The sequence below is a fragment of the Nothobranchius furzeri genome, chromosome 4 (assembly GCF_043380555.1).
Source record: "Nothobranchius furzeri strain GRZ-AD chromosome 4, NfurGRZ-RIMD1, whole genome shotgun sequence".
In the NCBI taxonomy this organism is placed as follows: domain Eukaryota; kingdom Metazoa; phylum Chordata; class Actinopteri; order Cyprinodontiformes; family Nothobranchiidae; genus Nothobranchius; species Nothobranchius furzeri.
This window is the reverse complement of record NC_091744.1, coordinates 18,891,433-18,907,669: the sequence shown is the minus strand read 5'-3', so window position 1 is coordinate 18,907,669 and position 16,237 is coordinate 18,891,433.

Sequence of the window (16,237 nt, the reverse complement as noted above, 5' to 3'; positions counted from 1 at the left end):
CCGTAAAACAGCGCGGGAAATTCGGATCAGGAATGTTTTGCATTTTGCAGCACAAAGCCTGATTAACAAAATGGAATGATTAACTGGTTTCATCATTCTTTTTAGTTTAAAATGCTTCATCACCCATAAGCTTCACAAGAATGAACATGTACTTTTGGTTTTTGGACAATTCCTGCCCCATGCTCCTTTAATGTACCCCACACCTTTGCATTATCTAATTTAGCTTCTATGATTCTTCTATGATAATATAATTGTTTTTTGTTTTTATTCAGTTTGGTTACAACGTTCCTTATTTTGCGATATTCGCACCATGTTTCCAATTGATTTGTTTTTATTGCTTCTAATTTTAATTTGTCCCTCTGCCTCATACGTTCCTTAAGTTCTTTATCCAGTCATGGAGAAGCTACATTTCTTACTGCTTGTTTCCTCATCGGTGCATGTTTATTTATCACCTTTGTTAACAAATTTTTAAAGATCTCTACAGCTTTACCCGGATCCTGCTCCTTTGTTACATCTTTCCAATCTATGTTTCTTATTTCTTCTACAAAATCACTCTCTTTAAAGTTTTTAAAGATTCTTTTATATATAAAGTGTTGACCTTTTGGCACCTTGACTTTTCTTTTAATAGCAACCAAATTATAGTCACTGCAACCAACTGGAACAGAATTGCCTCAGAACATAATTCAGCCATATTAGTAAAAATTAAATCAATACTCGTTTTAGAGCAGACACCATTATTTTTAACCTGCACTCTTGTGAAATCTTTTACAACTTGTGACAAATTAAAAGTATTAGCAAATGAGATTAATTTGCTCTTTAATGAGCAATTTCTTGATTTCCAATCTATGTTTAAGTCCCCTAATAGGTAAATCTCATTTCCTGTGTCACAAACCATATCTAACATTTCACCTATTTGATGGAGATACATTATAGCAGCACCCGGCGGTCTGTAGCAACATCCAACTAAAACAGATTTCAAATGAGGAAATTGTAACTGTAACCAGAGTGCTTCCAAACCTGTAATTGTGAACTCTGTTCTTACCTTAACAGGAATATGATTTTGAATATAAAAAGCAACACCACCTCCATGTAAAGTTCTATCCAATCTAACGAGACTGTACCCATTTATGTCTAATAAAGAACTATTTATTGTCAAATCCAAATTTGTTTCTGTTATTGCCATTACCTGTAAATTATACATTTCTACAATATCTTGAATATCATCTATTTTATTCCTTAAACTATATCCGCGATAAACATCTGTTTAAGTACCGGAAGAGGTTATCTCTGCTTTCTGAATGTCCATATTGCTAGATATGCTGAGTTTTAGGGCGAAATCCTGGGAAATTTCGTCTAGAAATGCAATTTCCTAACCGTGCGCGATCCCGCGGTGGCTAATCATTTTTTGGCAGCGCGTCGATTTATGGCACAACACCGGCTTCGACTCATAACTTGCTCAAGATGAGATGGCAAAGTTAATTGAATCCTCTCCCTCACTCTCGTTGGGCAACCGACTGTCTTCACGCTCTGTGATTGGCCAGTCACATAGAGCGCCCACCCCTCCCTACACACAGAACTCTGCAGCCGGCAGTGTTGCCAGATGTACGATAATTATCGTATTTGTACCATAATTTTGGGCTCTGTATGATGTACGATCAATAGTTTAAAAAATCCTCAAATGTACGATAATTTCACATTGCATCTAGTAACACCATCTTTTGCTGTGGCTTTCCCAAGTCAATTACATAATTTTAAACTGTTCTGAAGTCAGATTTCACCTCAGTGCTTACAGGTTTATAAATGTCTCCTACAAACTAATGAAAAAGAGAAGTTTGAAAATGAAGTGAAAAACGCTGAAATCAAGCTATGTGGCTTTTTAGCCCAGCACAACATTGCAATGAGAAACACAGACCACTTAGTACAGGTGATTAAAGGCATTCTGCTGTGACAGACAGTGAATCAGATGAGGAGATCGAGATCAGCAACTAGGTGAGTAGGCTGCTGTGTCATTTATTGGGTCAGTTTTTCCACTGCTGTGATGTTTTGTCGCGTGCTTTTAACCTATGTAGAAATGAAATAAATAGGACTGCGCAAATGTGCATACTGTGTCAATGCGTGGAGGTCGGAGTGGTGCCGACACTCTGCACGTTTATAGGCATTATATTACTGGTTTTAAAGATGTTTATTTAAACAGGGCAATATAAAACACCTTCTTTGTTATATTATATTGGAGTGAGAAGTCATTTATAGAACGTTATTATCAAATTTATAATGTACGATAATTTGTACTGAAAAACGATAATTTAAGCCTCTCTGTACGATATTGTGGGATTTTGGATCTGGCAACACTGGCAGCCGGGAGCTCAGTCCGTCCGGCCCATCCACGCGCACACACACACACACACACACACACACACACACACACACACACACACACACACACACACACACACACACACACACACACACACACACTGCCCGGGGATAAACAGAGTAGGAAATGACGCCACCATCAGCGTCAGCTCTTTTTTATTTTATTTTTTTCCCATGCTCTTGTCTGACTGTGAGGCAAACAGAATTATTGTCTGAATGCTGGTAACAAGCCTTACAGTTTTAATCTCAGGTGGAGCATCAAAGCTTCTGCTTTTAATGTCACGCCTGATACTTCAAACTGTATTGTTATTGTGTCTTGAATGCTTTGTAATTCTGACCAGACACGGAGACAGAGGTGAAAGAGAAAAGAAGAGACGGGGGGTGGGGGTGGGGGGGTTCACAAAGGTAGACAATCAATGACGGACAGGAGTCTGCTTCTAGACCTGCAGAAAAGGGACACAACAATACAACAGGAGTAAGCCATCACTGCATCAACTTGATGAAAAAATATATAATCAACATTGTTTTACTAAATCAAATCAACTTTATAAAGCGCTTTCACATGCTCAAAGCGTACACCAATAAAACACAGCAATAAAACAGACTTATATAACCATTAAAATACAATAAGAATTCCCAAGTACAGTTTCGCAATCTATATCAGCCCCGTTTCCAGAATCAGATCCAGAAACATTTAAAGTGACGCCGCCCACCCAATCCCAACTTCAATGTCCAAACACCAATTAGAACAGATGGGTTTTTAGTCTGCTTTTAAAGCTCTCAAGTGACATCGGCTGGCAGCTCATTCCAGAGCCTTGGTCCCAGCACTGAGAAGGCACGGCTCCCACGAGACTTCAAGCTGTACCTGGGCACAGTTAATAGTCTCTGGTCTGCTCACCTAAGGGAACGCACTGGGACATGCCAGTGGATGATGTCTGACGGGTATTTATGTGCTGCCCAGTTTAACGCCTTAAACACAAACAGGATTACCTTAAACCCGATGCGATAGAAGACAGGGAGCCAATGCAAGGCACCTAGGACTGGTGTAATATGTTTAGACCTCCTGTTACATGTTAACAACCAAGCTGCAGAGTTCTGAACTACCTGGAGGCATGCTATTGGAGCTTGCCTAAGTTCCGCATATAGTGAGTTGCAATAATCCAGCCAGCAGGTAACAAAGGCATGGATCACAGTTTCCAAATGACTATGTGACAGAAATGGCTTAATCTTCACTATCCGCCGCAGATGAAAATAGCAAGATCTCACAATTCCTTTTACTTGAGAATCAATTCTGAGTTCTGCATCCAGCTTTACCCCTAGGTTAGTGACCACCGCCTTCTGATGCAGTGCCAGTATGGAAAGATCAAGCCCTTGGGCACCTCCTACGGTCTTTGGTGGAGTAAAAAGAATTACTTCAGTCTTACTTTGGTTGAAATACAAGTAGATCTGAGCCATCCATAGCTTGATATCGTCCAACCAGTCCAACAAAGGTTGAATGGTGCATAAACCACCACGCCTAATTGAAAAAAATAACCTGGCAATCATCAGCATATAGTGTCATGATGTGACGGTGGAGATGGTGGACCAAGTGTGGTGGAGCGTTCAGGAGGCAGGAAAGCAGGCACGGATGAAAAAATAAAAATGGTTTAATGGTGGAACAGGAGAGACGGGACAAAACACGCATGAACAAACAATGATCCGATGAAGACAGCAACAAGGAGGGAGGTATAAATACACAGGGAAATCAGGAACACATGGGCAGAGTAACGAGGGACAGGTGAGAACAATAAGGTTAAGGGAGGCCGGGGCAGATCATGACAGAACCCCACCTTAAGAGGCGGATACCAGACGCCCACAAGCCACATAGCACAGGAGACTTGGGAACAACGAAGACTAGACTCGGGCACACATGACTCGGGAACACAGAAGACGTGACTCGGGAACACAGAAGACATGACTCGAGAACACAGAAGACATGACTCGGGAACAAAGAACTCAGTCCGGGGCTGCGGAGCAGGGGCCTCTTGGGTAGGCGGCACAACTCCGACATACAAAGTCTCCTTGAGCTCAGACCAGGGTCGCAGAGCAGGGGCCTCTCGGATCAGGCGGCACAACTCCGACTTACGATGGGTCTCTTGAGCTTGGACCAGGTAACTCGGACTCGAAGACTTGACTTGGGACGGACTCGAACACTTGGCAGGAACACTTGACCAGGAATGCTTGACTTGACCAGGAACGCTTGACCAGGAACACTTGACTTGAGACCAGGAACACGGACACTTGACTTGAGACCAGGAACACGAACACTTGACTTGAGACCAAGAACACAGACACTTGACTTGAGACCAGGAACAAGAACAGTTGACTTGAGACCAGGAACACGAACACTTGACTTGAGACCAGGAACACGAACACTTGACTTGAGACCAGGAACACGAACACTTGACTTGAGACCAGGAACACGAACACTTGACTTGAGACCAGGAACACGAACACTTGACTTGAGACCAGGAACACGAACACTTGACTTGAGACCAGGAACACGAACACTTGACTTGAGACCAGGAACACGAACACTTGACTTGGAGCACAGGAAACAAACTGCAGCAGCAGGCGTGGGACCCAGGAGGAACTGCAGCAGCAGGCATAGAAACCAGCAGGAACCGCAGCGTGAAGGACCTGCAGTCACAGACCCCGCAGGCATGAACCAGGAAGCAGGAAGAACAGCAGGAGCGACGCGAGGAAAACAGGAGCGGTAGCAGGTACTCGGAAAACAGTCCTGAGCAGGTACACACCATGACTCGACTGGATCCACAGGCAGGCTCAGGTGAAGGGAAGCAGACATGGAGCGGAAGACCAGCCCTGCCACACCGAAGAACGCTGGCGTGCGCAGGGGTTTTACCTCCATAAAAAACTCCAGAAACAGCAGCTTCCGTGAAAAACGGGACGGGGCAAAACAGCAGGAAGTGTGAATGACCCTGACCACCCCGAAGACGAATAGGATGCGCCAGGATCTCCCAGAGGGCTCGACCACCGGGAAACAGGTAGGATGCGCCGAAAAAACCAAAGACTCCAGGCCGAAATCTCCCTCCGCTGAAAGGGAGGAAAAAAAATCCTCCAGAACAGACGTTAAGCTCACCACAAGTCCAGGTTAGTCGGATCATTCTGTCATGATGTGAAGGTGAAGATGGCGGACCAAGTGTGGTGGAGGGTTCAGGAGGCAGGAAAGCAGGCACGGATGAAAAAATAAATATGGCTTAATGGTGGAACAGGAGAGACGGGACAAAACACGCATGAACAAACAATGATCCGACGAAGACAGCAACAAGGAGGGAGGTATAAATACACAGGGAGATCAGGAACACATGAGCAGAGTAACGAGGGACAGGTGAGAACAATAAGGTTAATCAAGGCAGGAGAGACACAGTCAGGGAGGCCGGGGCAGATCATGACATATAGATTAAATGACACGTCATGCTTGCGAAATAGGTCACCCAGGGGTAGGAGATATAGGGGGAAAAATAGTGAGGTTAAAATCCACAAATGTGGAGTGACCTTCCAAGCACTACAACAGGAACTTCCTTTTCAATTTTCAAAAAACTCCTAAAGACCCTGCTCTTCAGAGAGCATCTTCTTAACTAGCACCCTCCCTGCACCCGTCCCCCCTCTCTACTGTCCTCTCCTTGTTCCCTCCTCTCCATGACTGATGTCAAGTTGTTGTTGTTGTTGTTGTTAGCCTCAAGGGCAATATGCCAATTATCACTTGTAAGTCGCTTTGGACAAAAAGCGTCTGGGGCGACGGTGGCACACGAGTTAAGTGCTCGCCCCGTAATCGGAAGGTTGCAGGTTCGAGCCCCGCTCAGTCTGTCGCTGTCATTGTGTCCTTGGGCAAGACACTTAACCCACGTTGCCTGCTGGTGGTGGTCGGAGGGACTGGTGGCACCAGTGCTCGGCAGCCTCGCCTCTGTCAGTGCGCCCCAGGGCAGCTGTGGCTACATTGTAGCTCATCCCCACCAGTGTGTGAATGTGTGTGTGAATGGGTGAATGACTGATTGTGTTGTAAAGCGCCTTGGGGGGTTTCAAGAACTCTAGAAGGCGCTATATCAAATACAGGCCATTTACCATAAATACATAAACATAAACATAAAATCGATCCCTGGGGCACTCCCCAAGGCAGCTCAGCCAGGTCGGAGGAACAGTCCCCCAACTTCACACAGAAACTCCTCCCTGTCAAGTAGGATCTTATCCACTTGAGTGCCTGGGCCGTAATACCCACATACTGCTCCAGTCAGTTTATTAGGATGCCATGATCAATGGTATCAAAGGCTGATGTCAAATCCAAGAGCACCAGAACCACAGCATCACCGGAATCATTGGCCAGTAAAATGTAATCAAGGACCTTCAGCAATGCAGATTCAGTGCTATGAAAGGGTTTGAACCCAGATTGAAATACTTCTCCAATTCCCCATTCCCGTAGAAAAGACATCAGTTGGATAAACACAGCCCTCTCTATGATTTTAGAGATGGAAGGGAGTGTAGATACAGGTCTAAAATTAGACAAGACTGTTGGGTCCAATCCTGGTTTCCTTAGCAGAGGTCGTACCACCGCCTGCTTTAGGCAAATGGGGACTTCCGCAGAGAGCAAGCTGCTATTCACAATTTGCAGTACAAGATCACCCACTACAGGAAAAACTTCTGTTAGTGGCCTGGCCGGGAGAACATCATTTGCAGCCCTTGTTGGCTTAAGTCTCGTGACCAGATCCTCAAGCTCTGCAAAAGTTAATGATTGAAACCCCTCCAGTGCTTTTGGAACACAGAGGCGTGTAGAGGGGTCATGCTTAAGTGGTGGAATCTAGGCCCTTGTCCCGACTACCTTGTCCACAAAGAAATCCAAAAGGTTGATACATGTCTCAATTGTGTACTCAATCGCAAGGGGCTCATTCACATTTAAAATACAGTCCACTGTCTTAAAAAGTATCCTAGCATTCTGTGAGTTTAAAGAGATTACATAGGCAAAGTACTTTATCCTTGCATCTTTCACAGCTTTCTGATAGCCAGTCCAAGGTACCCTTAGTAGGTCAAGCAATCTCTGGAGCCCATCCTTTTTCCCCCTTCACCTTCCTGCACATCCTTTTCAGTACTTGAGCACACTCAGTTAGCCATGGCTCCTTTTTAGACTTAGGTTTCTTTACCCGAACTGGGGCTACCATGTCAAGCGCCATGGTGCATGCTGAATCATGGTGCAAGGCTTTCCAAGATGGCGCAGCAGACGGCTGCCTTGGTACTTTGGTGCGCTGTTATTGTTCTGTTTTTGTGTGTAAATTGCGTATCTGGGTTCTCCTACTCAAGAGAAGAACTCATAAGTTACAACACTATGATTCAGCTGGACTTAACCTCGTTTTTTGTTGCATCCGTGGCCGATTCAATATCAACTTTGATCAGGAAAGTGAGACGCAGGAGGAGAGGTAATACGAGCGGGCGCGCTCGTGCGTCTGAGGAGACGGGGACTGCGCACGGCTCTACCTGGGATCTTCCTCTCTAATGTGCGCTCACTCCGCAACAAAATGGTCGAGCTGACCCTGATGAGGAAAATAAACAGAGACTTCTCCTCATCTGGGGTTCTATGCTTCATTGAAACATGGCTCAGTGAGGACACCCCCGACTGCGCGCTCCAGCTGGAGGGGTTTCACCTCATCCGCGCAGATCGGGAAGCAACTCTCTCCGGCAAGACCACAGGTGGAGGTGTGTGTTTTTACATCAATAATGGTTGGTGCACAGATGTCACAGTGATCGCGCAGCATTGTTCTCCATCTCTGGAATATCTTTTCACAAACTGTAAACCATTTTACTCTCCGCGGGACTTCGCCTCATTCATTCTAGGCCAGGGGTGTCAAACTCATTTTAGCTCAGGGGCCACATTGAGGGAAATCTAGTCCCAAGCGGGCCGGACCGGTAAATAAAATAAAAAAACTTCAGATTGTTTTCTTTGTTTTAATACAATCAATATAAAACAAGGCTGGAGCCTGAGGACAGTGTAGTACAAGTACAACACCTGAAGTGTACTTGAAAATTTGAAAAAAAAAAAATCAATAAATAAAAAAAACATTCCTTAGTAATTCAAAGAGCTTACAGATCACATGGCAAGATCAGTTTCATGCAGCACTTAAAGTATATTTGACTCATTTTACTTTACATCTTTTAGCTTTCACCAGCACATCAATATCAGAAGTCACATCCTGAGTGGCAGCCAACTTCAGGATGTGATTCAAGTTCTTGTGTGAGTCTTGAGCACAGCTTGGTTTTATTTATATTCATAACAGAGAAAACTTGCTCACAAAGATAAGTTTATTTTCACTCTACATTGTAAAGTATGAAAATAAAGTTTACACAACCATCTCGCGGGCCGGATTTAACCCGCTTGTGGGCCGGATCCGGCCCGCGGGCCGCATATTTGACACCCCTGTTCTGGCGCTGTTTACATCCCACCTCACACGGACGTGCACGAGGCTCAGCATGCACTCGCGGAAGAGATACTGTGCATGGAGCGGACGTACCCAGACTCCCTCATCATTGTACTTGGAGACTTTAACAAAGCAAATCTGAGCCAGGAGCTTCCCAAATATAAACAGTATATCAAATGTCCAACCAGAGAGGGGAAAACCCTGGACCACTGTTACAGCACAGTAACAGGAGCCTATCATGCAGTGGCGCGCGCTGCGCTTGGACTCTCTGACCATGTGACCATCCATCTGATCCCAGCTTACAAACAAAGGCTAAAACTCTCCAAGCCTGTTGTGAAGTCAACAAGACAGTGGAACACAGATGCCGCAGATGAGCATCGCGCATGCTTTGAGACCACAGACTGGGAGGTAATGAAGGCCACCTCAGACAGCTTAGATGAGTTCACAGATACCGTCACCTCCTACATCCACTTCTGTCAGGACAGCATCATACCAAAAGAGAGATGCATTTAAAAGGGGGGACAAGGACTCCTACAGAGACACTAAATACAGGTTCAGCAAAGAATTGGTCAAAGCAAAACAACAGCATCATGACAAAATGCAGCAGCAAATCTCTGAAAACGACCCAACTTCTGTGTGGAAAAGTTTCAGGAACATCACCAACTACAAACCCAGAACCCCCGCCTCCACTGATAATCTGCTCTTGGCAAACAACCTAAACAATTTCTATTGTCGGTTTGATGAGCCATCAGGCAGGCCTCACTCCTCGTCCAGCCCCAACAATAGAGACACTGGTCAGCCACTCCCCACTACAGAGCCATCACCATCACTGTGGAATTTACCTTCATCATCCTCCCCCTCACTCCCCACTCATGAGGTCTTCACATCACACACCTCCACCACAAACCTACACATTCTTGAAGCAGATGTAAAGAAGCAGTTCAGGTCTCTTAACACACGAAAAGCCCCGGGCCCTGATGCCGTGGCTCCTGCCACTCTAAAGCACTGTGCTGAAGAGCTGGCCCCAGTGTTTACGAGCATCTTTAACTCCTCACTGGAGGAATCTCATGTGCCTGCCTGCTTCAAGATCTCCACCATAGTCCCTGTCCCCAAGAAACCAAGAATCACTGGACTAAATGACTTCAGACCTGTGGCTCTGACATCTGTGGTCATGAAGTCATTTGAGCACCTAGTTCTCCCCCACCTCAAGACCCTCACAGCCCCCCTCCTGGACCCCCTGCAGTTTGCCTACAGAGCAAACAGGTCTGTAGATGACGCAATCAACATGGCTCTACAATTCATCCTGCAGCATCTGGACTCCCCAGGTACCTATGCCAGGATATTGTTCGTGGACTTCAGCTCTGCATTCAACACAATCCTGCCAGACCTCCTCCAAGACAAAATGTCCCAGATGAACGTGCCTGACCCCATCTGCAGGTGGATCACTGACTTCCTGACAGACAGGAAACAACAAGTCAGGCTGGGGAAGAATGTCTCGGACCAACGGACCATCAGCACCGGCTCACCACAGGGCTGTGTTCTTTCCCCTCTGCTCTTCTCCCTGTACACCAACAGCTGCACCTCCAAGCATGAGTCTGTCAAACTAATTAAGTTTGCTGACGACACCACCATCATCGGACTCATCTCTAATGGGGATGAGTCCGCTTACAGAATGGAGGCTGAGCAGCTGGTGTCCTGGTGCAGCCACAACAACCTGGTGCTAAACACCCAGAAGACAGCGGAGGTTGTTGTGGACTTTAAGAAACACACACACACACACACACACCCCACCCCCTTAAACCTGTCTGACACTCCCATCACGATGGTGGACTCATGTCAATTCCTGGGCACCACCATCACCCAGGACCTCAAATGGGAGCCCACCATCACCACCATCAGAAAAAAGGCCCAGCAGAGGATGTACTTCCTGAGGCAGCTGAAGAAATTCAACCTATCACCACAGTCAATGAGGCATTTCTACACCGCTATCATCGAGTCCATCCTCACCTCCTCCATCACCGTGTGGTACGCTGGAGCTACCACCAGGGACAAGAAGAGGCTGCAGCGTGTCGTGCCCTCTGCAGAGAAGGTCATTGGCTGCAAACTCCCCTCCATTCAAGATCTGTACACCTCTAGGACATTGAGGCGTGCAGGTCAGATAATAGCTGACTCGTCTCACCCTAGACACAGTCTCTTCGACTCGCTCCCATCTGGCAGAAGGCTCAGATCCATTCGGACCAGAACCTCTCGCCACAAAAACAGTTTGTTCCCCTCTGCAGTTGGACTTTTGAATGAAAATCCTAGGGCAGCCCACTCAAGTTGATTGGTCCCAGTCACGTGACCCGATGCTGTGCATGAAACATTCAGAAAACACTCAGATTAGTACCTACACTGGGTAGATAGCTGCTTCTCTAATTCCTGCCACTTTTTACATTAATAATTTTATCATGAGTGTTTTATTAGTTCTTGTATTTGCTTATCTCTGAATTAATTTTTTTTTCTTTCTTACCTTCTGCACCAAAATACCGCAGCAATTCCCTAATGTTGTGACTTGGCACACATATGGCAATAAAAACTTCTGATTCTGATTCTGAATCAAAGTGCATGACAAGCTCTTCTGTGGTCCAAGGTCCGTAGGCTTGCTCCACACCCCCCATAGAAAACACTGCAGCAAACTCAGCATCTGTAGAGTCTTTTAACACCCGACAGCGCTTCATCGGAGCATATTGTTTCACATGTTGGTGATTCCAGGACACATCAAACAATACTGGCCTGTGATCTGAAAAATAGGCCTCTTGGACCTGCAGGTTGGAGACTACTACACCCAGTGACAGCACCCAATCTAAAACATGACCACTAACTTGTGTGGGTTGATCCACTAACTGAAACAAAAAAGTCAGCAAGACTCTGCCTACACATAATTGATGACTTAAATATCACTCCACCATACCCCGAGGGTCTTGGAACACTAAAATACGTAAAATCATCTGGAAGTAGTTCCACAAAAGCAGCAGTTTCATCTTTAGGGACCCATAACACACAGAAACTCCAGGCCATTTGTTTCAATAAAATCCTTCAAAATAAAAGTCTTCTTCATAATAGACCTGGCAGTAGTCAGAGCAAACCTGATGATGGAAGAAGATGCCGTTATACTTGAATCTTCCAGATCCACTGGCGAGGGCTCAGCCGATCCACATATCACCTCACGCAGATTTTGTTGGTGAACTCCTCTTCCGCAAGCTCGCCTCTGTAATGCAGGGTGCCGCGACCGGATCATCCCGCCGCCGCACACCACTAACACCAACCCGGAAGCCATTAGATAAACTGGCGCTGAGTCCAGCTGATGCCCCGGCATCCCATGAGCCCCATCGGAGCTGACAATTCCCCACACAGCATCCGACGCGCCACGTTGAACCGATCCCAGCTTCATCCGGCGCGCTTCCTCCGTCTCCGGCGCTTCCTCCATCTAGGTAAGTTTGTCATGCAGCCCAAAGAACTAGACAGTAGTGGCAATGTATTCTGCCCAAAACCTCCAGAAAACGACAAGCCTTCAGCTGCTTGGCAAAGCCAGAGCATGGTTTCACAATTATACACCCTGATTTAACTGCTAAACTGCAGGGAAAGAACGAATAACATGAAGCATAAGGAAAACTTCAGGAGTAATAGATGAGCTGCCACACACACCGGCACCATCTTTCCCCAATCAAAGTAGTACTGAACAATCACACAATAATAAATCACAGTGCATTAAATGCCAACCACAGCCTCAAGACATGTGTTGAAAATGCCCAAGTCCATACTTATGAGAGTACAATGTGAGCACCTGCGTGCGTGCACACGCTTGTGTATATAAGGTTTCTCTATAGGAGCGTCCAATAGAGAGTTTGAGGGGCCACAGATCTGCCCCACAAAGATGTGCAGTAGATGGAGGGAGCTCCAAGTCCCAGAGATCCAGGAGCTGCCCCAGAGCACAGGGACCCCAGGGAGACTGCGACCAGAAAAGCCCCAGCCCCCATCAGCGTCAGCTCTGAGGAAGTTTGCAGCCGTGAACAAAACCGTCAGCAAGGTAAAAAGAAACTTTTTCTGTGTTTTAAGAAAGAACCAACAATGCAGTTAGAAAAGTTGATAAAAACAGGAATCACTTCCTGATTGAGTCAGTTCTCCCGCTGCATCCATGTTCAGACGACCGGTAAGCAAGCATTTGGAACCATCCTCTCGTTTGATCCCAAGGTCAAAGCCTCTCTGCAACGCTTGCGGGTGATATCAGACAAAGGATCTTTAAAGAGCCACCAAACAGCCTCAGACGCAAAATCGACACTCCAGCTTCCTACCGTCACCGAAGACAACCCAGACTAGACAGGTCGTATTGAGCAAGCTACGAGCTCCGGTATCAGATGTCCATGCCATTGGCAGTGTCCTTCTCGACCTCCTGACCCCCTGGATCGCATGGGGATCTTCACACAAGGGTGTGTAGATTGGCACAAATTGCGTCGGATGGTTTTATAAAGAAATCAATAGCTCATCAAACCATACAGCCAAATTGATTTTACAACCCAGACGCCACAATCTCTCTCAGATACTCAAAAATGTTTTGCTGAAACATCTAGCTCACATTCTGTCATGCCATTCATCATCTGTTATCCTATACAACTATCATTTTATTCATGCTTTGTCATGTGTAATGATATAGTTAAGGAAAATATCATTAAAATCATTTTTATGCGCCAAATTCTTGACTGGATTAATATGAAGTGTATGTTCCCTGAATAAGTCAAAGAAACTAAAGTCTTTTGAATAAACATTAAGACATATGACAACTATAAAACTTTACCAACAAGACCAGTCAGATTATAGATATTTCATGTTTATATGGAACATCACACCTTATTGATCATTTAAAATATATTTAGTCACTCCTTAACGCTATGCTGAAGTGGAGACACACACATGCTAAGTTCCAGTAAAGTTACCCTGAAGATCCTGCAATGGAAAGACACCTAAAGTCTGGATCACACTGTTTTTCGGATGTCTCACAGGAATGCTTATGGCACACTGAGAACTCCAGCAAGGTGGCACACTCTACTACAGTCTAAGATGTCAGCGAGCCAAACTGCACAACGTCTCGCTCTAGCAGGACAAGTCAAGGTCAAGAGCGCACCTCCTGAAAAGCATACATCTGTAAAAGCCGACAGCTAACCAAAACAACATTGCTAAGAGAAAAAGTGCTGCTGTTAACACTTTTATTAGACTCCAAACCAAACTCTAAAAAGGAGTGGTTCGCTTGTTCTTGCGTGTAGCTTCCATTGTTGCCAATTCTGCTTCATCATCCTCCCAAACAAGTTGTTCGTGTTGATCCCTGGGTGTATTTTTATTGGTTGATTGCAGACAGGAGTTGTAGGTTCAAGTAAGCTTGCAGAGCGTTGGAGGCTGACTTTGGTCATGAGGGTGCTTAATAAACTGTCGCAGAGCCAGTCACACTGGACGACCACAGAATTGCAAAACACCTTCACGTTCACCTTTTGTCACAATTCTGTTCACGATAAGTTATTTGTGTAGGATGGCCGAAAAATGCAGTGTAGTCCGAGATTAATATTTTTGTTTCAAATATAAGAGTGTTAGGATTTTCTGGGAGATGGGAACTTGACAGGGAAAATGTGATGGCTCTCAACAAAATCAGCTCTTTCAGGTTTTTGCTAAGATGTCAGCATATCACAACCGATTCCATAGAGAGCGATGTCACTGATCAGCACAAAAATGTGTTCACGTACAATAATAATATAAAAAAAGATTTATTCAGTCAAAATACAGCATTGTTTCATTAATTAAGGGGACGGGGAAAGCAGCTGTGTGATGTGACCAGATTTTTACAACACTAGACCACAAAGCAGCATAAGCTGTTACATTGAGGGGGATTTCCATCTAGTTTTTCAACTGGGAGTTTAGAAATGGCAATTTCAAAGCCACGTCAAACATTTGCGCCAATCTTGTGGAGAGCCCTGTTACAGCCCCGGCGTCAAGGGCGGTCCTGGGCGGGCCCGGCCCGCCCATTTGCCGATCTGGCCCGCCCAGGACAGATTACAGCACCTCATGCAAATGTATTGGCTCGAGACGATCAACAGAGGGCGCTCTAGGTTACTAATTGACAGTTTTAGATGCAGTAGAAGAAGACGCTTTGGTACAGTAGCTTGCTAAGATGGACATCAGAACTTTGTTTAGCAAACAGAAAAACAATGCTAGCACAAGCAGGGATGACGCATCATCAAAAAGGCAAGTGCAGCCAGAAGTTGCAGCTACAAGTGCTTCTGTTCCTCCTCTCTCCGTGCCTCCAGCACAGTCTCAGCAGGCAATTGCACGACCAAGTGGCAGCAGCACCAAAATAAATCGCTGCTCAGATGACCTTGGGGTGGATAAACCAAATCAGGTGCGCCTGGAAAATTATCCAGTTAGACTTTTCTCTGGGAAAAAACACAGTTTTTCTTCTTCATGGTACCAAAATAGAACCTGGTTGGAGTATTCAGTGAAAACAGATGCAGCATACTGTTTCCCCTGCAGACAATTTTGTTCTCATTCCTCATCATCCGACTCAACATTCAAAGAACCAGGCTTTAAAGATTGGAAGCATGCAACAGAAAAAGATAAAGGACTGAACAAGCATGCATCATCAAAAGACCACATATTGTGTGAGAAACTTTGGAGAGAGAAAAGAATGCGCATTGAGACTGATTCTGAAATCACAACCCTGGTGCACAAAGATCAACTGGCCCACAACAGATATTATGTAAGCTCAATCATTGACATTGTAGCTTTTCTTGCTATCAATCTGCCTTTCAGAGGAGACACTGATGCATGGGATTCAGCAGGACAGACTGGTAGTGGCTTATTCTTATCATTGTTTGAGTTTACTCTGGAAAAAGACCCAAATTTGGCTAAAATAATTCCTGCCATCCCAAGAAATGCAACATACACAAGCCACGAGATTCAGAATGTAATTATAGAACTAATGAGTCGACAGGTGACTGAGCACATTGTTGAGGAAATAGGGAACTCTTTTTACACAGTCAAAATGGATGGAACCAGAGATCCAACAGGATGTGAAAATCTCTCTATTGTCCTGTGCTTTCTTGATGAAACGTATGCAATAAAGGAGAGACTGCTGACTATTGCTACATCACACGCAGGTGATGCTAAAACTCTCACACAGACACTGATCTCAGAAATAAGAAAAGCTGGCCTGACAACAGACAAAATAATCAGCCAGGTGTATGATGGAGCCTCTCTGATGTCAGGAAAACTGGGTGGGGTTCAAGCTCTCCTGCAAGATGAAATTGGCAGAGAAATTCCGTATGTGCACTGCTTTAATCACCAGCTTCACTTAGTAATAGTTCATGTCATGTCTGCTGAGA